Source organism: Hyla sarda, chromosome 6 (assembly GCF_029499605.1).
Source record: "Hyla sarda isolate aHylSar1 chromosome 6, aHylSar1.hap1, whole genome shotgun sequence".
In the NCBI taxonomy this organism is placed as follows: Eukaryota; Metazoa; Chordata; class Amphibia; order Anura; family Hylidae; genus Hyla; species Hyla sarda.
Genome location: NC_079194.1, coordinates 96,374,159 through 96,393,457, shown reverse-complemented (window position 1 = coordinate 96,393,457; position 19,299 = coordinate 96,374,159).

Genomic DNA, 19,299 nt, shown 5'->3' with positions numbered 1-19,299 from the left:
GCACTGCTCCCCAGTTACAGACATTCTTCCGCATCAGACCATTTTTCACCTACCTCATCACCGGATACTGGTATTGCCACCCACCGTACCACTCTATCACCGGGTCACTTTCAGGACTCCAGATGCGGCTGCCACCTCCAGGCTATCTCATTCAGTCACTATATAATCTCATCATGCTTCAGCCAACTTCAGGCTGTGCCATTAAGCCACTATATGGTTTCCTCATGCTTCAGGCATCTCCAGGATGTGCCATTCAGCCACTATATGGTCTCCTCATGCTTCAGCCAACTTCAGGCTGTGTCATTCATCCACTATATGGTCTCCTCATGCTTCACCACCTCCAGTTTGTGCCATTCAGCCACTATATGGTCTCCTCATGCTTCACCACCTCCAGGCTGTGCCATTCAGCCACTATATGGTCTCTTAATTATTCAGCCAACTCCAGGCCATGCCATTCAGCCACTATATGGTGTCCTCATGCTGCCGCAAACGCCAGGCTGTGCCATTCAGCCACTATATGCTCTACTCATGCTGCCACAAACTCCAGACTGTGCCATTCAGCCACTTTATGGTCTCCTCATGCTTCAGCCAACTTCAGGCTCTGCTATTCAGCCACTATATGGTCTCCTCATGCTTTAGCCACCTCCAGGCTGTGTCGTTCAGCCACTACATGGTCTCCTCATGCTTCACCACTTCCAGGCTGTGCCATTCAGCCACTATATGGTCTCCTCATGCTTCAGCCAACTCCAGGCTGTGCCATTTGGCTTCTATATGGTCTCCTCATGCTTCAGCCAACTCCAGGCTGTACCATTCAGCCACTATATGGTCTCCTCATGCTTCAGCCACCTCCAGGCTGTCCCATTTGGCTTCTATATGGTCTCCTCATGCTTCAGCCAACTCCAGGCTGTACCATTCAGCCACTATATGGTCTCCTCATGCTTCAGCCACCTACAGGCTGTGCCATTCAGACTCTATATGGTCTCCACATGCTGCCGCCAACTCTAGGCTGTGCCTTTCAGACACTATATGGCAGGTTTCCTCAAACTTTTTAAACGGGGGCCAGTTCACGGTCCCTTAGACCATTGGAGGGCCGGACTATAGATAAAATAAAAAAAAATAACAAATTCCTATGCTCACATATATATGTGATTAGTGGACTACCCCTTTAAGTATGTAGAATAGCCCCCCCCCCCCATTAGGTTGGCAGTATAGATCCCCCCACATTAGGTTGCAGTTCCCCCACATTAGGGTTGGCAGTATAGTTCCCCCACATTAGGGCTGGCAGTATAGTTCCCCCACATTAGGTGCAGTACAGTTCCCCCACATTAGGTGCAGTACAGTTCCCCCACATTAGGTGCAGTACAGTTCCCCCACATTAGGTGCAGTACAATTCCCCCACATTAGGTGCAGTACAGTTCCCCCACATTAGGTGCAGTACAATTCCCCCACATTAGGTGCAGTATAGTTCCCCCATATTAGGTGCAGTATAGTTCCCCCACATTAGGTGCAATATAGTTCCCTCACATTAGGTGCAGTATAGTTCCACCACATTAGGTGCAGTATGTTCCCCACAGACATACAGCCTCCAACCATATACAGTGTATGGCTGGAGGCTGTATGCCTGTGTACTGCCCCACTTCAGTGCTCCAACCACCACTCCTCTGGTCCAGCCATAGCAGTTAGTCCCGGGCCCGGAGGAGCGGTGGTCGGAGCACCGAAGCTGCCGTGCCGCTGGTAACACTTACCAAGCTGTCCATCGCACGTCCTGCTCGCTGCTCCGCTCCTCCGCGCTCCATTGCTATGGGCGCACGCACGGGTCGTCAGTGACGTCCCTGCATGTGCTACTTCCCAGCAGCAGCTGCATTTTTAAAGTAAACGCGGGGCCGCCGAGAGTGCATCCCTGTGTCCCGAAAACATCTTTCGGGACACAGGGATGTCCTTACGTAGTGGGGGGCCAGATAAATGTCCTCGGCAGTCTGTATGTGGCCCGCGGCTGTAGTTTGAGGACCCCTGCTATATAATCTCCTCATACTGATGCCACCTCCAGGCTCTGTTATGATGCCACTATATGACATGTGACTCCTTGTTAAATTTGGTCCTTTGGTCCTTTAAAACTTGGGAGTGTAATCTTAAATTGAAATTTCAAAATCTTAAATTTCAATTTAAAAAACTTACATTTCAACTTAAAAAAACTTAAATTTCAATTTATAAAAAATTAATTTCAATTTATAAAAATTTAATTTCAATTTTAAAAAAATTGATGTAATCTTTTCAAGATGGAGGCCCTATGGTCATCAACGTCATATAGTAGCTGTGGAATTACCACAAGAATCCAATGAAACAGGTTGAAGTGATCACAGTGAATCATTACTGATTAAATGAAACATTTGCAGTTCCACAAAAGAGTAAGAAAGTTGGAGGGGGAGGGGGGGCACGTCGGCGGTAAGAGGCACAGGCTGGAACAGATGGTAGCTCACCACGCAGCGAACCGCCAGCTCGATGCTCACCAGAATGGGTACTCAAAAAATGCAAATAATTTCAAATTAAATAAAAATTACATAAATAAATCTATTTACTCTCTTCAATTTTGACGCTCTGCCGCAGTGATTCTAATAACAATTCCTGTAATCTGCATGTTATACTGAATAACAGTTTTATTTTACTAACACAGCACACTCCCTATGTGTGTTAGAACAAAGCAAACTGTTCAACACCCCTATTGGGGCTCTCTGTAGCCCAGAAATAGCTGTTTTTAATATGGATTCGCCACAAATAAATTCGGACCAAACCACATTTTTTCAGAAAATCCGGCAAATCGGACAAATTATATTTTTCAAAAGCTTTCTCATCTCTAATATGTATGTATAATGTGTGTGTGTGTGTGTGCAAGTGATGTGTGTATCTATGTGTGTATGTATGATGTGTATGGGATGTGTGTGTGTGTGTATATGTATGATGTATGTATGTTTGTACGATGTGTGTGTTTTTATGGGTTTCTTCACACTGACGGATCCACAGCTTATTTTACGCTTTGGATCCACTGACGATGGACCCTACATTGTGCCTACATCTGTACCTGCTCATAGCAGCAATCCCTTAACTAGGCCGAGAGCAGCCACGATGTGTGCGAGTATACTGTGCATGTGTGCGCAGCGTGTCCCAGCGTGTTTGCCGCTATGGGCAGACACAGATGGAGGCGCAATGTAGGGGTCCATCGGCCGCGGCGACGGATCCATCCACGTGAACAAGCCATATGCATGCATGCATGCTGTGTGCATATATGTATGAAGTGTGTGTAGAATGTGTGTATGTATGACATGTGTGTATGTATGATAGATGTGTGAAAGCTTGATGTATGTATGATGTTGTGTATGTATGATGTGTGTATACATGATTGTGTATGTATTATGTGTCTATGTGTGTGATGTGTGTATGTATGCAACTATATACTGGGGACTGCAGCTTTATAAATGGGGTCACCATCTACAATGGAACTTACCTACAGGTAGTAACCCCTACTTATATAAGGCTGGGACCTACCTAGAGATGGCATTTACCTACTTAGGGCACCTCCATAATGGGGGAAACCATGTGAAGGGATCTACTTAATGGGGGGAACCTACCTACTCTCCCCAATCTACTTATCTACCCACTCTACTGTGTGAGAGACAAAGGGGTTATTATTACTGTATGGAGAGCTTTAGGTGCTTAAAGAGTGTGGATCCTAAAATATTTAGGTTCTATGGAGACGAGTTGATGATGGAAGAAATTGTCATAACGGTCCGGACCGAATGGAGAAGGAAAAAAAAAGGGAATGACTCCGATTACAAATGACGTCACCTGGTGTAACTGTATGTTATTACTAAGATGTCTGCAGAGCCTGTGCAGAGCCAGGTCACCACTACATGGGCACTGTATTGAGGGATTGTAGTCTGTTTACAGTGTTTTTTTTTTCAGTACCAGTATGATAATATTATCCCGTCACCATATAGTGGTAATGGTAGTGGTTATGGTGTGTTGCAATGATTTATCCTTTGTATAGTAGTGATAATGTTCTCTGTATAGTGTTTTTTTTATTTAATAACAGTATGAAAGCATTAGTCACTGTGATAGTAATAGGTTTTCCTGGTGTGGTGGCAATATTTATGTGAAAATCCTGTGTGCGCCCCTGGTGAGCGGCGATGCATACACTATATGCATTACCATTCTCTTACATTCACAGGCCAGCGGGGGGATGCACAATAATCTGCATTGCCCGGGTGCTTCCAACCCACGATATGTCAGTGATGGGGGGTAAGGGGGCACCAAAATGCAACTTTGCTTGTGTAGACAAAAATCCTTGCACAAGCCCTGATGCACGGAGCATCCACCACTTCAAGCACAGAGCTGTGTTGATACCTGCATGAAGCGGTGGCTGACATATTCCCTCCATGCACCTCTATGGGAGAGCTGGAGATTCAGCGCTCGTGAATATCCAGCTCTCCCATAGAAATGCATAGAGAGGTCATGTCAACCATAACTTTGTGCGGTGTTTGACACAGCTCTGTGTATGGAGAGAACCAAGGCGATCACACACTTATCTCCTCTCCTGTGAATAGGGGTTAAGTTTTTATGTACTAGAGTACCCTCTTAAGCCTTGTAGTACTTGTCAGCAGCTGTATGCTCCAGCAGAAATTTTATAGTTCTTTCCAGTCTGACCGCAGTGCTCTCTGCTGCCAACTCTGTCTGTATCAGGAACTGTCCAGAGCAGGAGCAAATCCTCAAAGCAAACCTATCTTGCATTGGACAGTTCCTGACACAGACAGAGGTGGCAGCAGAGAGCACTGTGGTCAGTTCCTTACAACGACACTACTATACTTGGGATGGAATGACACTGTGTTTGCTTTACTACTACTACTACATTTAAAGTTCTCTTCATTATGGTCATGCAGTGAGGACAACCTTTAAGCGATCATAGGGGCCACCACCAACAGTATCACCTTTCTTTTCTTAGTTCTCATTTTCCACCTACAGACTGCAACAGACTTATTTCATATGCTGTTCTGCAAAATATCTACAACTGATACACAAACTGAGACGTAGGTATGTGGACTATGAAATACTAATATGAGTTAATAAGCAGTACAGTATCAGTTTGCTACATTTTAAATATATGTATTTATTTGGACAAATATTCAATGAATAGCATGAATATAATAATGATAAATTCCAGTAAGTAATCCAGCTATGTTTCTTGACATATATGTATAGCTTGTAGAGGAACATTTACATTTTCTACCAGGAAAATCGCAAGAGACCTCCAAAACGTATTTAGGGAACAATATATGTGATTTACATTTGATATTTACATTTGACATTTAAGTCTATGTGACATATGCACCGCAACAATATATGCACCCAGCTTAGGCTATAGTAAGGGATTATGGTATTGTCAGTCATTGTCAAGCTGATGACTGATGTCTCCTGAAAAACACTACATAGACTCAATAGTCTCTGATGTTATCTATAGTGCACTCTTGGCATCACACAACACTACACATAGTAAAAAAGTGCCATAAAGTCTGAAGGAGCCTGGCATCATGGTTTGCTAAGTGCACAAGTGCACATGTGCTCCAACACTAAACAAGACAGGATTCCATGAAACACATTTGCATGCCCACTGCATCAGGATATAGGTTTTATTGTTAGAGGTATAAACTGCTATATATACACTCCTCAACACTGAAATTGCAGCATCAAGAAGGACAAGCCGTACGGTTAAGCAAATCATTGAAGTAGCAGGTGTCGCTAAGATCTGCAAATAATCGTATTTTCAAGCACCTATCTCCAGTCTGTGACATGTAGAGGGGCTTCACTAGTATAAAAGCCAGATCGAAAGCTATTTTATTGTAGCCACATGAAACCTCGGAAATTGAATCAGGTCAGTACAGTAGGGTTGTGTGATACCTCCTGTTCATCGGCATTCCAGTTATTGCCACTTGTTGCTGTTACGCCGAGCGCTCCGGGTCCCCGCTCCTCCCCGGAGCGCTCGCTACACTCTCTCCGCTGCAGCGCTCCGGTCAGATCCACTGACCCGGGGCGCTGCGATTCTGCTGCCAGCCGGGATGCGATTCGCGATGCGGGTAGCGCCCGCTCGCGATGCGCACCCCGGCTCCCGTACCTGACTCGCTCTCCCTCGGTCCTGTCCCGGCGCGCGCGGCCCCGCTCCCTAGGGCGCGCGCGCGCCGGGTCTTTGCGATTTAAAGGGCCACTGCGCCGCTGATTGGCGCAGTGATTCCAATTAGTGTCTTCACCTGTGCACTTCCCTATATCACCTCACTTCCCCTGCACTTCCCTGCCGGATCTTGTTGCCATTGTGCCAGTGAAAGCGTTCCTTGTATGTTCCTAGCCTGTGTTCCAGACCTCCTGCCGTTGCCCCTGACTACGATCCTTGCTGCCTGCCCCGACCTTCTGCTACGTCCGACCTTGCTTCTGTCTACTCCCTTGTACCGCGCCTATCTTCAGCAGCCAGAGAGGTTGAGCCGTTGCTAGTGGATACGACCTGGTCACTACCGCCGCAGCAAGACCATCCCGCTTTGCGGCGGGCTCTGGTGAAAACCAGTAGTGACTTAGAACCGATCCACTAGCACGGTCCACGCCAATCCCTCTCTGGCACAGAGGATCCACTACCTGCCAGCCGGCATCGTGACAGTAGATCCGGCCATGGATCCCGCTGAAGTTCCTCTGCCAGTTGTCGCTGACCTCACCACGGTGGTCGCCCAGCAGTCACAACAGATAGCGCAACAAGGCCAACAGCTGTCTCAACTGACCGTTATGCTACAACAGTTACTACCACAGCTTCAGCAGTCATCTCCTCCGCCAGCTCCTGCACCTCCTCCGCAGCGAGTGGCCGCTCCTGGGCTACGCCTATCCTTGCCGGATAAATTTGATGGGGACTCTAAGTTTTGCCGTGGCTTTCTTTCCCAATGTTCCCTGCATCTGGAGATGATGTCGGACCTGTTTCCCACTGAAAGGTCTAAGGTGGCTTTCGTAGTCAGCCTTCTGTCCGGAAAAGCCCTGTCATGGGCCACACCGCTCTGGGACCGTAATGACCCCGTCACTGCCTCTATACACTCCTTCTTCTCGGAAGTCCGAAGTGTCTTTGAGGAACCTGCCCGAGCCTCTTCTGCTGAGACTGCCCTGTTGAACCTGGTCCAGGGTAATTCTTCCGTTGGCGAGTATGCCGTACAATTCCGTACTCTTGCTTCAGAATTGTCCTGGAATAATGAGGCCCTCTGCGCGACCTTTAAAAAAGGCCTATCCAGCAACATTAAAGATGTTCTGGCCGCACGAGAAATTCCTGCTAATCTACATGAACTTATTCACCTAGCCACTCGCATTGACATGCGTTTTTCCGAAAGGCGTCAGGAGCTCCGCCAAGATATGGACTCTGTTCGCACGAGGCGTTTCTTCTCCTCGGCTCCTTTCTCCTCTGGTCCCCTGCAATCTGTTCCTGTGCCTCCCGCCGTGGAGGCTATGCAGGTCGACCGGTCTCGCCTGACACCTCAAGAGAGGACACGACGCCGCATGGAGAACCTCTGCCTGTACTGTGCTAGTACCGAACACTTCCTGAGGGATTGTCCTATCCGTCCTCCCCGCCTGGAAAGACGTCCGCTGACTCCGCACAAAGGAGAGACAGTCCTTGATGTCTACTCTGCTTCTCCACGTCTTACTGTGCCTGTGCAGATGTCTGCCTCTGCCTTCTCCTTCTCTACCGTGGCCTTCTTGGACTCTGGATCTGCAGGAAATTTTATTTTGGCCTCTCTCGTCAACAGGTTCAACATCCCAGTGACCAGTCTCGCCAGACCCCTTTACATCAATTGTGTAAACAATGAAAGATTGGACTGTACCATACGCTTCCGCACGGAGCCCCTTCTAATGAGCATCGGATCTCATCACGAGAGGATTGAACTTTTGGTCCTCCCCAATTGCACCTCGGAAATTCTCCTTGGACTTCCCTGGCTTCAACTTCATTCCCCAACCCTGGATTGGTCCACTGGGGAGATCAAGAGTTGGGGGCCCTCTTGTTCCAAGGACTGTCTAAGACCGGTTCCCAGTAACCCTTGCCGTGACTCTGTGGTTCCCTCAGTAACCGGTCTCCCTAAGGCCTATATGGACTTCGCGGATGTTTTCTGCAAAAAACAAGCTGAGACTCTACCTCCTCACAGGCCTTATGATTGCCCTATCGACCTCCTCCCGGGTACTACTCCACCCCGGGGCAGAATTTATCCTCTCTCTGCCCCAGAGACTCTTGCCATGTCTGAGTATGTCCAGGAAAATTTAAAAAAGGGCTTTATCCGTAAATCCTCCTCTCCTGCCGGAGCTGGATTTTTCTTTGTGTCCAAAAAAGATGGCTCCCTACGTCCTTGCATTGACTACCGCGGTCTTAATAAAATCACGGTTAAGAACCGCTACCCCCTACCCCTCATCTCTGAACTCTTTGATCGCCTCCAAGGTGCCCACATCTTTACTAAATTGGACTTAAGAGGCACCTATAACCTCATCCGCATCAGAGAGGGGGATGAGTGGAAAACGGCGTTTAACACCAGAGATGGACACTTTGAGTATCTGGTCATGCCCTTTGGCCTGTGCAACGCCCCTGCTGTCTTCCAAGACTTTGTCAATGAAATTTTTCGTGATCTGTTATACTCCTGTGTTGTTGTATATCTGGACGATATCCTAATTTTTTCTGCCAATCTAGAAGAACACCGCCAGCATGTCCGTATGGTTCTTCAGAGACTTCGTGACAATCAACTCTATGCCAAAATTGAGAAATGTCTGTTTGAATGCCAATCTCTTCCTTTTCTAGGATATTTGGTCTCTGGCCAGGGACTACAAATGGATCCAGACAAACTCTCTGCCGTCTTAGATTGGCCACGCCCCTCCGGACTCCGTGCTATCCAACGCTTTTTGGGGTTCGCCAATTATTACAGGCAATTTATTCCACATTTTTCTACCGTTGTGGCCCCTATCGTGGCTTTAACCAAAAAAAATGCCGATCCCAAGTCGTGGCCTCCTCAAGCGGAAGACGCCTTTAAACGACTCAAGTCTGCCTTTTCTTCGGCTCCCGTGCTCTCCAGACCTGACCCTTCCAAACCCTTCCTATTGGAGGTTGATGCCTCCTCAGTGGGAGCTGGAGCTGTTCTTTTACAAAAAAATTCTTCCGGGCATGCTGTCACTTGTGGTTTTTTTTCTAGGACCTTCTCTCCGGCGGAGAGGAACTACTCCATCGGGGATCGAGAGCTTCTAGCCATTAAATTAGCACTTGAGGAATGGAGGCATCTGCTGGAGGGATCAAGATTTCCAGTTATTATTTACACCGACCACAAGAACCTCTCCTACCTCCAGTCTGCCCAACGGCTGAATCCTCGCCAGGCCCGGTGGTCTCTGTTCTTTGCCCGATTTAATTTTGAGATTCACTTTCGTCCTGCCGATAAGAACATTAGGGCCGATGCTCTCTCTCGTTCCTCGGATGCCTCAGAAGTTGAACTCTCTCCGCAACACATCATTCCACCTGACTGCCTGATCTCCACTTCTCCAGCCTCCATCAGGCAAACTCCTCCAGGAAAGACCTTTGTTTCTCCACGCCAACGCCTCGGAATCCTCAAATGGGGTCACTCCTCCCATCTCGCTGGTCATGGGGGCATCAAGAAATCTGTGCAACTCATCTCCCGCTTCTATTGGTGGCCGACTCTGGAGACGGATGTTGTGGACTTTGTGCGAGCCTGCACTATCTGTGCCCGGGATAAGACTCCTCGCCAGAAGCCCGCTGGTTTTCTTCATCCCCTGCCTGTCCCCGAACAGCCTTGGTCTCTGATTGGTATGGATTTTATTACTGATTTACCCCCTTCCCGTGGCAACACTGTTATTTGGGTGGTCGTTGATCGATTCTCCAAAATGGCACATTTCATCCCTCTTCCTGGTCTTCCTTCAGCGCCTCAGTTGGCTAAACAATTTTTTGTACACATTTTTCGTCTTCACGGGTTGCCTACGCAGATCGTCTCGGATAGAGGCGTCCAATTCGTGTCTAAATTCTGGAGGGCTCTCTGTAAACAACTCAAGATTAAATTAAATTTTTCTTCTGCATATCATCCCCAGTCCAATGGACAAGTAGAAAGAATTAACCAAGTCTTGGGTGATTATTTGCGACATTTTGTTTCCTCCCGCCAGGATGACTGGGCAGATCTCCTTCCATGGGCCGAATTCTCGTATAACTTCAGAGTCTCTGAATCTTCCTCCAAATCCCCATTTTTCGTGGTGTACGGCCGTCACCCTCTTCCCCCCCTCCCTACCCCCTTGCCCTCTGGTCTGCCCGCTGTGGATGAAATTTCTCGTGACCTTTCCATTATATGGAGAGAGACCCAAAATTCTCTCTTACAGGCTTCTTCACGCATGAAGAGGTTCGCGGATAAGAAAAGAAGAGCTCCTCCCGTTTTTTCCCCTGGAGACAAGGTATGGCTCTCCGCTAAATATGTCCGCTTCCGTGTCCCTAGCTACAAGTTGGGACCACGCTATCTTGGTCCTTTCAAAATTTTGTGTCAAATTAATCCTGTCTCTTACAAACTTCTTCTTCCTCCTTCTCTTCGTATCCCTAATGCCTTTCACGTCTCTCTTCTTAAACCACTCATCCTCAACCGTTTTTCTCCCAAATCTGTTCCTCCCACTCCTGTTTCCGGCTCCTCGGACATCTTCTCTGTCAAAGAGATCTTAGCCTCTAAAAAGGTCAGAGGGAAAACTTTTTTTTTAGTGGACTGGGAGGGTTGTGGTCCTGAAGAGAGATCCTGGGAACCTGAGGACAACATCCTAGATAAAAGTCTGCTCCTCAGGTTCTCAGGCCCTAAAAAGAGGGGGAGACCCAAGGGGGGGGGTACTGTTACGCCGAGCGCTCCGGGTCCCCGCTCCTCCCCGGAGCGCTCGCTACACTCTCTCCGCTGCAGCGCTCCGGTCAGATCCACTGACCCGGGGCGCTGCGATTCTGCTGCCAGCCGGGATGCGATTCGCGATGCGGGTAGCGCCCGCTCGCGATGCGCACCCCGGCTCCCGTACCTGACTCGCTCTCCCTCGGTCCTGTCCCGGCGCGCGCGGCCCCGCTCCCTAGGGCGCGCGCGCGCCGGGTCTTTGCGATTTAAAGGGCCACTGCGCCGCTGATTGGCGCAGTGATTCCAATTAGTGTCTTCACCTGTGCACTTCCCTATATCACCTCACTTCCCCTGCACTTCCCTGCCGGATCTTGTTGCCATTGTGCCAGTGAAAGCGTTCCTTGTATGTTCCTAGCCTGTGTTCCAGACCTCCTGCCGTTGCCCCTGACTACGATCCTTGCTGCCTGCCCCGACCTTCTGCTACGTCCGACCTTGCTTCTGTCTACTCCCTTGTACCGCGCCTATCTTCAGCAGCCAGAGAGGTTGAGCCGTTGCTAGTGGATACGACCTGGTCACTACCGCCGCAGCAAGACCATCCCGCTTTGCGGCGGGCTCTGGTGAAAACCAGTAGTGACTTAGAACCGATCCACTAGCACGGTCCACGCCAATCCCTCTCTGGCACAGAGGATCCACTACCTGCCAGCCGGCATCGTGACAGTTGCAAATTGAGATGGACAGAATCCTTAAACTGAGAGTTTATCCCTCCAGAAGATTGCTATGTGCATAGTTTGCTGAGATGCCAACACTGTTCAACATTGGATATCCCAGTAGTTGGAAGGCCAATGATGAACTGGAATGACAGCAAAGGTTACAAGAATGGCACCTAGTGATCCATTCTGTGCTGCAAAGTCAAAGTGGACATCATATACAAAGCTTAGATCATCAAAAAGTGTCTACACAAACCATAAGAAGGGATTTTCCTGACACTTGGCCATGAACAAGACATTTAGTTACAAGTGTTCTATGGACCTCACACCACTGCTATTGGAGATCCATCCTCTTCAGCTGTAAGTCCTGATTTTTTCTAAGATTCAATGATAGATAGAAATTGGTCTGAAGACCTTGTGGGCAACACCATGAAATGGCCTTCACAAGGGAATGGCACACTGGTCCTAGTCCTGTGATTATGGTGTAAGTTGGCATAATGTACAGTAGCTGAACCCCTCTAGTCTTCATTTTAGGTACACAAACAGCTCAACATTATCATAATCTGATCATGAAACCAATAGTATGAGCATTACTCTGAAGTGTCTCAGGAGCCATTTTTCAACACAACAATGCCAGACCACATGTTACTTGTGATACTGTGAGCAGCCTGCATGATATAAAAATGCTACCATGTCCTGCAGCGTCTCCAGACTTGTTTCCCTTCGAGCACATGTGGATTGTGGTTGGCAATCGCAAAGGGAGCTGCCAACAGGGGATCTTGATTATTTCCATTCCCAAGTGCATTCACTATTGCAGAACATTTCCTAGACAACCATTCATATCCTCACTGATAGCATGGCATGGTGTGTAAGTGCACATATTTCTGCGTGAAGCTCCCATACTCTAAACTAGATAAATCGAGATTTTTAAATATCTTGTTTCCATTTTTTCATTATTTGCATACCATTAACATATCTATAGACCATGTGATTTCCATAATTCCATAACTTTTCTTCTTGGTATTGCAATTTTAATGTGGGTGCCTACAGAGCTGGTTAACATTTTACAAAATACCATTAAATTAGATGAAATAAAAAAGGTTTCAGTGAATAAAGAGTTTTTAATTCAAAGTAAAGATAAAAAATAAAATGATGAAAATATAGATATGTGTCAAAGACTCTTGTGATACTCATATTCCGCTTCTTACTCTCTTCCTATGATTTCTGATGCCACGGTATAAGATTAATGCTGATCAGCGAGATGTGAGACATTTACAACAAGTGGTCAAAGTGTGATGAGATCTTCAGTGGATCCAATGAAATGACTGCAAGGGTCATTGTGCCTCCTCTCTCCCTGGTAACTATTGATATGGTCCATGCACTTGAAACCTGGGTGGAATATTTTTATGCTGCTTTAAGCAGAGTACTGTATTTTTCATCTCTGTGGTTTTCTAGATAGAAATTGCTTTCTTGAGGACTCAGTGGTATTGACTTCCCAAATACTTTCTTTTTTTTTTAAATGTGCCTACAATGAATTGGAAATTTGATCCATAAAATGCATCATTATTCAAGGGAAATGATACTGAAAGTCTTCTTTGAAACAACAGATGAGTCACCAACCATATTAAAAAACTAAATCAAAATGGTTATAGTTAAATATGGCATCGTGGGCGTATCTATAAGGCTTACATGATTTTCTTTTAATGGATTTTGACATAAAATATGTGCATATTCCACTCAAAAATCTATGTGAATTGCACCTACAGCTGATTTCATTGAGAATTCGTCTTTCTGAATTTTCTGTGCATGAATTTAAAGACCACAATGCGGAATTGTGTGATGTGTAAAAAGTGACATGTCCCCTTTAGATAAAGATTCCTTACAGGAACGTCATCAGATAGCCTCTTAGAATGGGGGTAATCTACTGGACCCAAATCCATTGCATGCCTCTGATGACAAAATGTGTGAACATGCCCTAAGAGGTCAAGAGGAAGCAGTTGCCTTTAGATTATGGTTTCTAAAAATGTCCTATTCTGTAATATAGGAAAATACATCAGTATTAAAAATGGGACATGATCCTTGGGGACCTTTTACAGAAATGTCCACCCTCACTTTTCTTTTACTTTAGTTAAGAATTCCAAATTTGCATGAAACTCATTCAACCCAATATCATGACTAGAGATGAAAATGTAAAACATGGTTACGTTCAGTACTTTGCCTACAACGATGTTCGGCAACAATTACAGCTTTGCTAGGTTTGCTTTGCACGAATCTGGCCACAGTGCTAGTATAGGAATAAGGATGAGGAACACTGACGTGGCACCATTTAAGAATAAAATGAATACGTAGGAGCACTAATTTGATGTCAGGGTAGCCCAGAATACTTTGCAGCTAGCAGCAATATCACAGGACTGCAGGTTAGTCAACCATTGCCTGCAAACAGTTCTCAGGCCAATCAGAAGACAGCATAGGGGGGCATTGCTTTGCCATCTTCGACAAACAAGCTGCGTAGAGAGCACAGATAAATTTACTGTAGGACTACAGAACCCAGCCATAGAAAGCATTCCCACTACAACACATAGCAAAGCATTGTGCAGTGAGATTTCCTGCATTACTTTGTCCAGTGATTCCGCTGCACTACAGATCCCAGTCTGCTTGCACTAGCTAGCTCATCCATAGAAAGATTTTACACTGTCTGTAACACAAAACAAAGCATTGTAGCATTTCCCTTTGTCTGGTTGGCTGACCTGTATTTTCTGGGTTGAAATGAGCACTGTCAGAATCAAAAACTTATTTTTTTATGTTGCGCAGTATATCTTGATAATACATCTATATATAGCCTCTATAATTTACTTTATAAAAATATTTTATCTCCTTTTTAAAGAAATCATGGATTATAAAAAGACCACTAGGGGTCACCATGCTATTCAAAACATAATCCTGTCCCACTGAAGCACAGGCTGGGACAAAGTCCATTGAGTGAGGGTGGGAATAGCACTCTTCTGTGCTCACTCCTATCAGAGAGGAGGAGATTACAGAGCAGCGGGGGGACATGATGAGACAGGGTGGGGGCATGATGAGGGGGGGAATGATGGGGGGACATGATGAGACAGGGTGGGGGGATGATGAGGGGGAATGATGGGGGACATGATGAGACAGGGTGGGGGAAATTGAGGGGGTAATGATGAGGAACATGATGAGACAGGGTGGGGGGATGATGAGGGGGGGGAGTGATGCAGGACATTATGAGACAGAGTGGGGGGATGATGAGGGGGAATGATGGGGACATGATGAGACAGGGTGGGGGATGATGAGGGGGGAATAATGGGGACATGATGAGACAGGGTGGGGGGATGATGAGAGGGGAATGATGGGGACATGATGAGACAGGGTGGGGGGATAATGAGGGGGGAATGATGGGGACATGATGAGATAGGGTGGGGGAATGACGAGGGGGGAATGATGGGGGACATGATGAGACAGGGGGAAATGGTGGTGTGGGAGGCACTAAATGCTTAATATCTGTATGGATAGTGGTGGTCTATGACAGGGGGAAATGATGAGACATGGGGGGATGATGAGACATGGGGGGTGGCGATGAGAGGGGTAAATGTGGCACAGGGACTGATAAAAGGGAAGGAATGATGTGGCACTGGGGGGACCAAACTGAGGTGCAGAAGAAAACATAGTTGGGGGGATGATGTGGTATTTAGTCCAAGTCATTTATTTTACATTTTATTTTTTTAACTTAAATTGCCCTGTTAAAATGGGGGTGCGTGGTATACGCCAGTGTGTGGTATACGCCGATAAATATGGTATTCTGCAATGGTTTTTGAAGGGCATGTCACATTAAGAAAGCCCTTATGGTGCCAGAACAGCAAAACAAAAACAACAACAACAAAAAAAAAACAACATGGCATATTATTTTGGAAACTACACCCCTCAAGGAATGTAACAAGGGGTCCAGTGAGCCTTAACATCCCAACAGGTATTTTACGACTTTTTGTAAAATTTGTATGTGTAAATGAATATTTTCCCCCCCAAATTTTAAATTTTTTATAAGGAGTCATAGGAGAAAATGTACCCCAAAATTTGTAACCCCATCTCTTCTGAGTATGGAAATACCCCATGTGTGGACGTCAAGTGAACTGCGGGTGCACTACAATGCTCAGAAGAGAAGGAGTCACATTTGGGTTTTGGAAACCAAATTGTGCTGAAATAGTTTTAGGGGGGCTAGTCCCATATAGAAAGACCCCTATGGTTCCAGAACAGCAAAACAAAACCCACATGGCACACTTTTTTGGAAACTACACCCCTCAAGGCAAGTAACAAGGGATATAGTGAGCCTTAATACCCCAGAGGTGTTTGACGGCTTTTTGTTAAATTTGGATGTGTAAATGAAAAATGTGTTTGTTTGTTTTTCACTAAAATGCTGATTTTGCCCCAAATTTTAAATTTTTTACAGAGGGTAATAGGAGAAAATGATCCCAAAATTTGTAACCATTTGGAAACTACACCCCTTATATAATTTAATAAGGTGTGCAATTACCATTTACACCCCACTGGCGTTTGACAGATCTTTGGAACAGTGGGCTGTGCAAATGAAAAATTACATTTTTCATTTTCATGAACCACTATTCCAAAAATCTGTCAGACACCTGTGTGGCATAAATGCTCACTGTACCCCTTATTACATTATGTGAGGGGTGTAGTTTCCAAAATGGGGGTCACATGTGGGGAGGTCCATTGTTCTGGCACTATGGGGGTTTGTAAACACACGTGGCCTTCAATTCTGGACAAATTTTCTCTCCAAAAGCCCAATGGCACTCCTTCTCTTCTGAGCATTGTAGTTTGCCTGCAGATCACTTTACATCCACATATGGGGTATGTTCTTACTCAGAAGAAATGAGCTTACAAATTTTGGGGGGCTTTATTCTTCCTATTTTTTCCCTTTCCCTTTTTTCATTTTTCATCCAACTTTAACGAAAATTCGTCAAACACCTGTGGGGTTCACTATAAGGCCCACTATACCCCTTGTTACATTGCGTGAGGGGTGTAGTTTCCAAAATGGGGTCACATGTGGGTATTTATTTTATATTAGTTATTTTATGTCAAAACCGCTGTAAAATCAGCCACCCCTATGCAATTAACCAATTTAGGCCTCAAATGTACATAGCGCGCTCTTACTCCTGAGCCTTGTTGTGCGCCCGCACACATATGGGATATTTCCGTACTCAGAAATTGGGTAACAAATTTTGGGGGTCTTTTTTCCTTTTACCTCTCGTGTAAAATAAAGTATGGGGCAACACCAGCATGTTAGTGTAAAATTTAAACTTTTTTTACACTAACAGGCTGGTGTAGACCCCAACTTTTCCTTATTTCCTTACGGAAATACCCCATATGTGGCAATAAACTGTTTCCTTTAAATATGACAAGTTTCCAAAGTGAGAGAGCACCATGTGCATTTGAGGGCTATATTAGGGATTGTGTAGGGGTGGACATAGGGGTATTCTACACCAGTGATTCCCAAACAGGGTGCCTCTAGCTGTTGCTAAACTCCCAGCATGCCTGCACAGTCTGTGGTTGTTCGGAAATGCTGGGATTTTTTGTTTTGCAACAGCTGCAGTTGTGGAAACACTGCCATAGGATACGTTAAATTTTAAATGGGGGGGGGGGGGGGGGCAGTGTAAGGGGGTGTATATGTTGTGTTTTTCCCTTTATTAAGTGTTAGTGTAGTTTAGTGTTTTTAGGGCACATTCACATGGGCGGGTTTACGATGAGTCTCCCGCTAGGAGTTTGCGCTGAGGCTGAAAAGTTGACACAGCTCAAACTTGAAGCAGGAAACTCACTGTAAACCCCCCCCCCCCCCCCCCCCGTGTGAATGTACCCTGTACATTCACATGGGGGGGGGGGCAAACCTCCAGCTGTTGCAAAACTACAACTGGGATGCTGGGATTTGTAGTTTTACAACATCTGGAGGGCCACAGTTTGAAGATCAATGTGCTGTGGTTTCTAAACCATGGCCCTCTAAATCTTGTAAAACTACAACTCCCAACATGCACAAACAGCAAAAGGCTGTCTAACCATGCTGGCAGTTGCATTTGCGTACCTCCAGCTGTTGTATAAATACATTTCCCAGCGTGATCTTTGGCGATCAGTACATGCTGGAAGTTGTACTTTTTCAACAGCTGGAGCCCCCCTGGTTCGAAAACCTTCAGTTAGGTTCTGTTGCCTGACTCAGTTCCAACCAGTGTGTCTCCAGCTGTTCCAAAACTACAACTTCCAACATGTACTGATCGCCGAAGGTCACGCTGGGAGATGTATTTATACAACAGCTGGAGGTACTTAAATGCAACACCCAGCATGGTGAGACAGCCTTTTTGCTGTTTGTGCATGTTGGGAGTTGTTGTTTTACAAGATTTAGAGGGCCATAGTTTAGAAACCACCGCACAGTGATCTCCAAAGTGTGGCCCTCCAGAGGTTGCAAAACTACAAATCCCAGCATGCCCAGATAGCAAACTGCTGTGTGGGTATGCTGGGAGTTGTAGTTTTGCAACATCTGGAGGGCCACAGTTTAGAGGCCACTGCACAGTGATCTCCAAACTGTACCCCTTTAAATCTTGCAAAGCTACAAATCCCAGCATGCCCAGACCACTGTATAGTGGTCTCCAAACTGTAGCCCTCCAGATGTTGCTAGGCTACTACTCACCTACTTCTGTAGTCTGTACCAGGAAGCCGCTCGTCATCGCCGCCTGCCACCGCAGATCGCCGGTAAGGGACCTCCACTGCCACTGCCCCAGTCACAGGACAGTTCACCCATTCTGCCCGGACTACAGTGGGTGGGCAGAGCGGGAGAAACAAACTTTAACCCTCCCCCCCCCACCTCCGGTCTGCTATTGGTCGGTCGCTTTGGACCAACCAAAAGTAGGGATAGGAGGGGTGGCACCCCTTCCTCCTCACTCCTATCCCTTCAGGGGGATCAGGGGTGTCTTGGACAACCCGGATCCCTCTTATTTTCCAGGTTACCGGTCAACAGATCGACAGTCAATTCAGACTTTGCGGCAATCGCCGAAATGGGGAGGTCTCAGGACCCCCTTGGGTGATGTCCCGGGATGCCTGCTGAATGTTTTCAGCAGGCATCCCGGTCCAGTCCCCGACCAGCTAGCGGCAGGGATCAGAATTCCCACGGGCATACCTGTATGCCCTATGTCCTTAAGGACTCAGGATGCAGGGCATATGCAAACACTCTGCATCCTGAAGAGGTTAACAGTTAACAGTGACAGCACTGTTTCGCTCTGTCTTGAGCTTCAACGGGCTTGTGAAGCTCAAGACAGAGCAAAACAGTGCTGTCGCTTGTGGTTCCCCCCTTTGCAATGTCCACCGTCCTGTGTTATACGTGAATATTATGGAATTAAGAAAATCAGAAGAATCCGGTGAGTGCCAACTTCCTTTTTTTTTTTTTTTTTCCTATGGGTTTTTATTAGTCCTTATATGTTAACACCACTTTGGAACTCAGAAATTGGTCATTCCTGCCATTGGACTGAGCATTGAATCCTCTAGTTGTTAGATGACTATTACAAAACAATAACAATCTAACATAAGCATCCAAACTGCATTTGGCTACAATGTTTAAGCAATTTATGAGTCATGCAAAAGTCAAGAGTGGAGAGATTGGGACTGTTCTGCTGTGCATT